The sequence below is a fragment of the Meriones unguiculatus genome, chromosome 21 (genome assembly GCF_030254825.1).
Source record: "Meriones unguiculatus strain TT.TT164.6M chromosome 21, Bangor_MerUng_6.1, whole genome shotgun sequence".
NCBI lineage: Eukaryota > Metazoa > Chordata > Mammalia > Rodentia > Muridae > Meriones > Meriones unguiculatus.
In genome coordinates this window covers 17,303,281-17,311,952 of record NC_083368.1, presented here as the reverse complement: position 1 = coordinate 17,311,952, position 8,672 = coordinate 17,303,281, and the positions used below count along the sequence as shown (strand labels likewise).

The window sequence follows — 8,672 nt, the reverse complement described above, 5'->3', positions numbered from 1 at the left end:
AGTGTGGGAAGGTTAACTTTGAAGGTTGTAGTGTTGGATGAGGAGGAAAGGTCCCAGAAACTTTCTTTTTCTTTTCACCTTCCACGTTAGCCTTCTGTCACTGTGACAAAATGCCCGAGGCAAGCAATGTGCAACGTGCAGGATTTGTTTTGGCTCAAGCTTCAGAGATCTCAGTCTAGGGTCTCTTGGCCTGGTGACCTTTGGCCTGTGGTGAGGTAATACATCACTATGGGAGAAAGCTGATCACCTCAGGACTGCCAGGAAGCAAAGAAAGGCTAAAGGACCCAGACAGCAGTCACGCCCCTCAAGGGCACATTCCCAGCCACAGACTTTCTCGAGAAAGCTGCACCCCTAAAAGTTTCCACGGCTTCTGTAGTCTGTAAAATCATGACTCCACCAATGATTTCAGACCTCTCGAACCAGTTGCCTCCCAAACACCCTACCTCTCAGCCCTGCCTTACCAGGGACAAAGCCTTCAAGACCTGAGCAGAAAGTAAACATTTTGGGTTGAAACCAGCTCCACCTTCAAACTGTAGTATGTTGTGAAGACAGGGAGAGCTCACGGCGTCCTTTGTCTTAACATACGCGGGGCAGGGGCAGGGAGCCAGCTCAGAGCAAGAGGGGGGTAGAGGTGTGCCTAAACCCCAGAAATCTCATGCTGAGATTGGCAGGAGGAGGATAGCTGCCTCCTGCCCTGGACCTGTGTGTCTGTGTCCACTGAACGGTGTGCCCACACCTGTGGCCTGGCGGTCACGTTAGACTTCCTCTGTGCTCATAAGATCATGTCCTGCAAGCACCTAGAGTTCCTCCTCATGTCGCAGTGCCCTGGCCTGGCCAATGCTGTACACTCACCCAGAAAGCCCCTACTGTGGCCTCTCATTGCTATGGTAGCCAGCAGCATGCCCAAGAGATCAAAGCGCTGCCCAACCCTCAGAGGCAAGCAAGTCTGCCTCACCAGGGAGAGCCTCAGCCTGCTGCAGCCACCACCGGATCAAAGCAGCAGCCACGGCAGGTGGCCCACAGTGGTGGAGACGGTGCCTCAAGCCACTGCCTGAGGCTGTGAGAGTGATCCACCCGGAGCTATGGTGGCACAGCTGCCTCTCCCAAGCTGTGGGGGGTCCCCTGCTCCCCACCCCAGCCCTGTGGCCCACTGGCCCCCTGCTGTAGCAGCCCACTGCACCCCCCCCAAGAGCTATGTCTAGCCCTTGAGCAGCCACTGAAATTTCAAGTGGCTCACTGCCAGTTGCCCTTCCTGCCTCAGGGCAGTCAGTCTCTCCTTCCTGCCCCAGGGCTTTGGAGGCAGGACCCAAAATGGCGGAGCAGGAGCTGTCCATGGTGACTATTCCTGCCTCAGCCAACTGCTATAGAGACCAGACACCTTTCCTGCCTCAGAATGCCTACTGTCGCCACCATGGGAACCATCCGTGATGATAACAACCTTTCCTACCTCAGCCTATTGCCTTCACAATGGACTCTGTAAAGTTTGGACTTGGTACACTTTATACCTCCTCAGGGCAGAAAAGCCTCCAGACCTCTGCCTGAGGAAGCTCCAGCTCCTCACCCTTCCCAGACCTCTGTAACTGTCACCTCAGTAGGACTCAGCCCAGATTATGCAAATTTGAAGGGGAAAGTCTGGACAAAACCCCACCAATCCCCGAGCAAGAAAACTGACCAATGCCTGAACAGAAAAGCCCACCCATCCATGAGCTTCCCAAATTCAAGACTTGACATCCCATCAGTTCACACTCTGGAAAGCCCTGCCCTAGAAAGATCTATCCTCTAAGAAATCCTATATAAAGGCTGTGTTTGGCCCAGGTCCCTGTTGCCTTCTCATGGGAGCAGAGGCCACTGCTGGATTCATGCGTCCTCTCTTGGATTTTTCCCTCCAATAAATCTCATTTAAGAGATTTACTGCTTTCTGTGACTTTCTTGTCAGAAGAAGGAGCAGAGCTCAGGCTCCAAAGTGCCTTAGCAAATGAGGGATTGGGACAACCCTCCCTTGGGAGCTGCAAAGGCTGGAGAAGTAGTGGAGCTCAGACTCCTAGGTTCCTCAGCTCATCAAGGGTTGGGGCAACCCTCCCCTGGGAACTGTGACATCTCTGCTGAGGAGGCCTCTTCTCAGAGCTGTGAGGTTCCTGGGCTCCCATGCCTCAGGATACCCTTGGGACTCTGCCCCATCTCAGAGCTGTGTGATTCCTGGGCTCCCGTGCCTCAGTACAACCTTGGGACACTGTCCCACCTAGGAGCTGGGATACCTTCCCAGTTCTGAGAGTTGTGAGTTTCCTGGACACCTTCCCACCCAATCCGGAAAACAGATCATCATCATCAGCAAACACCACCTGCCTTCCCCCTAAATATTTAAGTAGCCTTTTGTTGGTGTGTTCCCTCCTACCCCCAAACCCCCACTAAATGAGTTGTCTCACTGAAGCTGTCTCATTGAAGCTGTCTGGGGAGAGCCTTTCTGATAGCGCTCAGCTGCCTGAGGTCTCTTCCATTCAAGGGCATTTCATCTCAATTCCCCTCTAGGATCTGATGGTCACAATTGCAGGCCACCAGGAGGGAAAACAGAGCCTGATAGCTCACATATACTTTGGTGGTAAGCCCTTGGGGGAGCTAAGGTCAACCCTTTTTGTCCCTACCTCACATTCTATGAGTCTTTTACTAAACTAAACTGTATTCAACCTTTAACTGTGTTCTCCTCCACTCCAGCTTAGTTCTTTAGCTCTCAGTCCTCAAGGGAGTAACATTGTTTCCTTGGAGAAAACAGTGTTTTGCTTTCTTTTGTTTTTGTTTTTTTGAGACATAGTCTCACTTTGTAGCCTTGGCTGCCTTGAAACTACTATGTTGATAAGGCTGACCTTGAATTCACAGAGATTTGACAGTCTTTGTTTCCTGAGTGCTGGGATTAAATATATGAATAGTTTTGTTTTGAGACAGGGTCTGGTTGTATAACCTGAGACACCCTCAAATCTGTGATCTTCCTGTTTCTGTCTCCGTAGTGCTGAGATTACAGACATGTACCATACCTGGTAGAAATGATGATTTTAATGGCATGCTTCAGGCAGTAGCAGATGAAAGAGGGTTGGGATATTTTAAGTCACAAGGTTTTGTTTGTTTGTTTTTCCTGAAGCCCTTCAGATCTCCCCAAATCGCCTTGCTAACAACAGCAGTTCCATGAGTTTGTCTAATCTCTTTTCAACCTTAAAATTTGAGAGAAAGAATCATGGAATAAAGTTGCCATCTGCCTGTGATTCATCAAGACAGAACAGACTACAGGCTGTAAGTTATTTTTAATATAAACTGAAAACAAACTCTTCGGTGAATTAAAACTAGAATATTTGTATACTTTGGCAAAAGTATTCTAAGCCTCTAAATATGTGTTGGGTTGAAATTCTTAAAACTGTTCTATGTAGATTGCCTTGTATGCATATGCTTATTTTCTGATAAATCATTATATTAATTTTATGTTAGAAAAAAGAGTGGAATAATTTAAATTTATTTTGTTTAGATGGAAAGGGATGTTAATTGAATTAAATGTCATATTTGATTGAATTAAAATTCCATTTCTGCATGTGTGTATGAAGCAATTCCTTTAGGGATGTACTTTATTTTTCACTAATGATAATGGTTGATGTTGATGGACTGAGAAATGCCTAAAAAATCAGGAAAGAACTCCCGGAGTGAGTCTGTGAGGGACTTTCCAGAGAGGATTAACCAAGAGGGGAAGATCAGAACCATCCTATAGGTTTGGGGGACCCAGATTAAACAAAAGGGGGATGAGGAAGCCTATTTCTGTGGGCAGTCTCTCCCTACCCCCACCCTTCTCTTTCTCCTCTGCCTCCTAGCTACTGTGATATGAATTCTGTTCCTCCGCACCCCCCAGCTGTGATGGGCTCACACCTCTGAAACATGAGCCAAAACATGTCTTTTCTCCTTTTAGTCATCATCTCTGCACAGCGGGAGAAAAGGAGCCTTGAGTTAGCTGGACTCCATCCGTCACAGGCTCAAAGTCCTGAAAGGTTTGTGCTGTGGTTAGGCTTGTTTTGTCTTTGTAGAGGGGATTGAGACAAGGTTTCCCTATGTAGTCCAGGCTGGCCCAGAACTCACTATATAAGCTGGCTTCAAATTCCTGGCAATTCATGCCACAGAGGGCCGAGATTAGAGGTGTGTGCCAACATGCTCGGGCTCAAGGGTGTAAAATATTTGACTCACTTATGTTGAGGAGAGAGTGCCGGGGGACCTTGATGGGACTTGGGCACCTTGTGGAAGTATATACACCCCAAACCCCTGTTACCCCATTTATCATCCAAGCACTCAGAAGCCAACACTGCCCAAGGGGGCCCAACGAGTGCTCGTGCTGATGGCACAATCTGGCATCCAAGTGCTGCCTGTGGTATAGCCATGGAGGCTTCTACCCAAAAGGAAGCCCTTAGAGGCCAGACAGTGCATGGCTGGGCCAGGATCCCTTCAGGTAGCCCCCAAGAAGTGACACAAGAAGCAGAGGACATGGTGCTGATGTTAGAGGCCAGGAAAGACCAAATGTGAAGCAGGCCGGAGAGCTGCCCACACCCTTTTTACATGCACATCACGCCGCTGTGAGTGCTGTCAGATGGGAAGCTAGAGGCTCTAACACCTGCCCCACGTGGCTTCCATCTTGCTTTGGTCCCGTTTTACCTTCCTATGCCCCAGCTTCTCCTTCTTTCGAGACTGGGGCTGCTTACTTTGTATTAGAAGTATGTGCCCCTCCCCCGCCCATGGGTGTCAAGGCTAAGCGTTTGCCTTGGGTCTCAGGCAGTGTTGAAACTGTTGCATTGCCCGCCAGGAGTGAAATGCTACAGTGTAGAGTGGTGTGTGCATCAGGTTGACACAGGGTAGGTGCGATGATTGACTTGGATTGTCAGCTTGATTGGATCGAAAAGGGCCTAAGGACAGCAGCAAAGCACCACTTTGGGTGCTTCTGTGAGTTCAAAAGAGAATACATTGGTGTGAAAAACCCTCCCTAAATGTGCGCATGACCCTCCCCAAGGCACGGGTCTGGTAGAGTGAAAAGGAAAAAAAAACTGGCCAGCTCAGGTGCTCTGTCTGCGTCCTTGTCACTGCGATGTGAGTCGCTTGGCTCTGCCATACTCCCCCTGAGCACGATGGCCTGAGACCTATCATTTCTCCAGGGAGTTGTCTCTGTCAGGTATTTTGTTATAACCACAATAAGTTTACATAGTGACCAACACTGTTCTTAGAAGTGGCAGGAAGATGGCTAAGTGAAGATGCGAGTTTTCTCTCTTCCTAATTTTCATTCCAGCAGGATCAGGCTTTGTTAAAACTTAGTTGAGTTTCAGGTGCTTATATATGAAGGCTGTCCTACAAAAATACTTCCAGATGTAGAAGCAAAGGTTACAGAACTATGACCGCTTGGCCCACAGTCCTGGGGAAGGACCAGTATGTACTGAAAACTTGGGTGGGCCTCCGGATCTCATACCCAGGATGTCAGGCCACCCAAATGCCAAAAGCCTTCCTTACAGCATGGTGGTCTAAGAGAGTCTTTGAACTTCTCTCTTACACCCTATAAGGCTTTCAGCTTTTCCTAACATATTATATATATATGTATATTTATCTATATATCTGTATATATATCTTACTTTGCTGCTGCCTGGTTATTTGTTATAACTTAATGCCCCTCTCCCTTTAGATCTCTCACAGACAGGGCTGGTCTTCACAGACAGCACTAAACACCAGCAAGGTGAGGAAGCCATTTTTATTACCATTTCCTTCTGCTGAGCACGCTGCAACCCAGCTAGATGAGGCCCAAGGTTTAAGGCAAAATGAAAAGATTCCAAGTTCTTTAAAATTGGCATTCTCAGAGCTGTCATCTTGCCTTTCTATATTTTAGAAACAGACTTCTGGACGCTATGATCATATTTAAACCGGCTTTGCAAATTCCAGCAGGAGATTGTGTCTGAATCGATGTTGGGCCGACTCTGGCGACTTCCTTTGCTTCCTCCTAGCCAAAAAGATAAGCCATTTTCATAGTCATAACTTTACTCTGAAAACTGTTCAAGCATTCAACACACAGCTAGCTAGGCTCCTTGGGAATCATGGTGCAGAAGGGAAAAAAGACAAAGTACAGTGCTGGGCAGAATTCAAGCAAGACTCTAAACCATGGAGCAAAGCACGCTCTAACGGGTGGGTGGCAGTTCCGGCTACTCTAGCCGCTTTAGTTATTTCTCAGCTCACCTTGGGCTAATTTGTTCCAAATGCTTACCACAGAGCTGTTGATGTCAGGAGGGACGCCTTCTGTCTAAGAATTGGGGGGGGGGGGATGGAGTTTCCTCTGGGTCTGATACACAGCAAATGCCGTGTCATCCCTCTGGCAGATACACAGGTGGCAGCCAGTCCTGATGCAGGTTGCTCCTGTTCCAGCTCTAGGGAATCTATGAAGCCTGGGCCCCAGAGGAAACGGCATCCAGTCCCAGACTCAACCCCAACATGAAAAAGCTGGGGACCCAAGACGCTTCAGTGTAGCTATTATTTTTGTCTTAGCCTCTTTGCCCACTAAACAGGAAACTCTCCCTCTCACCAGCTACAGGAAGCTACAGAAATTAAGATGTGCACCGGGTGTGCTTTTATTACACTCTAAGTCACAAGGCTAAGCAGGCTTCTCTGCACACACAAGCTGTTAACAAGATAAAAAATGCAGTCTCTGTCCCAGAGAATTTGTAATTCAATCAGCAGAATTAAAGAGCTACAAGCCTTTATTAGAGGACGAAGTAGGAAATATGCTTTCAAAATTATAGAGCTGATTTCACAGACCAAACAGCTTATATTTAATTAAGCTTGCTAATGTCAATTCTTTTTTTTTTTTTTCTGGCAAAGGATATCTTTCCAAAGCATATTCATTGTATACTAAAATGCATTAACGCAAGGATATTCAAGATACTACTTGGCTTTTAGGTTTTCATGTCTTTTACTACCTTTTGTTGTTATGCTTTTGCTGGGAATATTACTATTCCTTATACAGCAAATTAATTTCATCGAAAGAAATTCTTATCTGCTAAAATAAAACGGAACCAATTCCTCACAAAATATCATGGAAAAGAGTTTTTATGTTCGCTTATTTTATATACATGATTGTTTTGCTAGCATGTGTGTGTGTGTGTATGTATGTATGTACACCACATGCATGCCTGGTGCCTGAGGAGGTCAGAGGAAGGAGTCAGATCTGCTGGAACTGGAGCTAAAGGTGGTTGCGGGCTGGTATGTGGATGCTGGGAACCAAACCTGGGCCTTCTGCAAGAATAGCAAGTGCTCTAGCCCCCCCAAATTCATTTTTGTTCACAGAGAATAATGGTGTCTGGGTAGATGTTTTAGGCAGTAAAGGTTTTCTGGGCAAGCATGAAGAGCTGTGCTCATATCACCAGCTCTCACATAAAATGTGGGAAAGGTAGCACATGTCAGGGACCACAGTCTTCGGAGGCTGAGACCGGAATGTCCCTGAGGATGGCTGGATAGCCCTCTACTTGGGAATAGTGAGCAATGAGTCCAGTAAGAATCTTATCTCAAAAAATAAGATGGAGGCCAAGTGTGGTGACACACAACATTAATCCCAGTGCTCAGGTGGCAAAGGCAGGAAGACCTCTGAGAGTTCAAGGCTTGCCTGGTCTACATATTGAGATCCTGTCTCAACAACAAAAACCCCTCCAGAAAAGTAAAAAAGGGGGAAAAAGATCGAGGAAGACACCCAGAATTGACCTCTGATTTCACACACTTGGAGACCCTCCCCATCTTTCTCCCCACAAACACACACACACACACAAAATCCCTCTCACAGACACAGACATATGCAAACATACACACATTCACAAATAAATCTTAAAAATTTAGAAAGATACTCTACCACAAATAATAAAGAAAATGTAAAAATTGGGAGCATCTGAGCAAAACACACTAAAACATTGACTTTAGTTATCTGAGGAAGATAGTATTCCTCCCCTTAGTAAATAAAATAGATAATTAAAGTGAAATGAAGACATGTTAAAACATGCTGAGGTTGAAAATTCGGCAAAGCCATTGCACACACAGTCAGCCCTGAAGCACAGATGGGGAGGGGCCTGCAAGGCAGAAAAATGTCAGAAAAGACAGATTTGAATAAAAGTAAAAACTACAATAAGATAATCAATGTTTAGCATCACATCTAGTAACTGCATAGAAATTCTCTTCAGGTGTACATACATACACTGACACAGAAAGTTTCTCAAACCATAAGACAAATCCCAAGAACTTTGAAGGCATTGTCAGCAGAGTTCTTCATCTGATCACAACAGAGCTACGGTCTGGACCTGGAGCAAAGCGGCAGCTTCAGCTTGCCTAAAATGTTCAAGGTCTTGGGTTTGATTTCTAGCACGGAAAAGAAAGAATTAAATAAGAAACCGATTTCTAAAGAGATGGCGAGGAAATCTTAAATATTTAGAAATTTAAAGAAAAATCAGAAGGGAACTGAAAAATTGTTTCGCACAGAACGGTGAACACACTACACCTAAGAGCATGTGTGATGCAGACCACGGCAGAGACTGCCCTAGTCGGGGTCACTCTTGCTGTGAGGAAGCACCGTGACAAAAGCAACTCGGGCAGGAAAGTGTTCCTTTTACTCACAGTTCTGTAGAACAGTCCATCATCAA

General features: G+C 46.3%; 1 long non-coding RNA gene across 1 annotated transcript; it reads left to right on the top strand.

The window, feature by feature from the left end:
- Positions 1-2,759: 2,759 nt before the first annotated feature.
- On the top strand, positions 2,760-5,820 carry LOC132649690 (uncharacterized). Its single transcript, XR_009588173.1, has 3 exons — positions 2,760-3,279; positions 3,941-4,019; positions 5,687-5,820. It is a non-coding gene; the product is annotated as an uncharacterized LOC132649690 (long non-coding RNA).
- Positions 5,821-8,672: the final 2,852 nt, after the last annotated feature.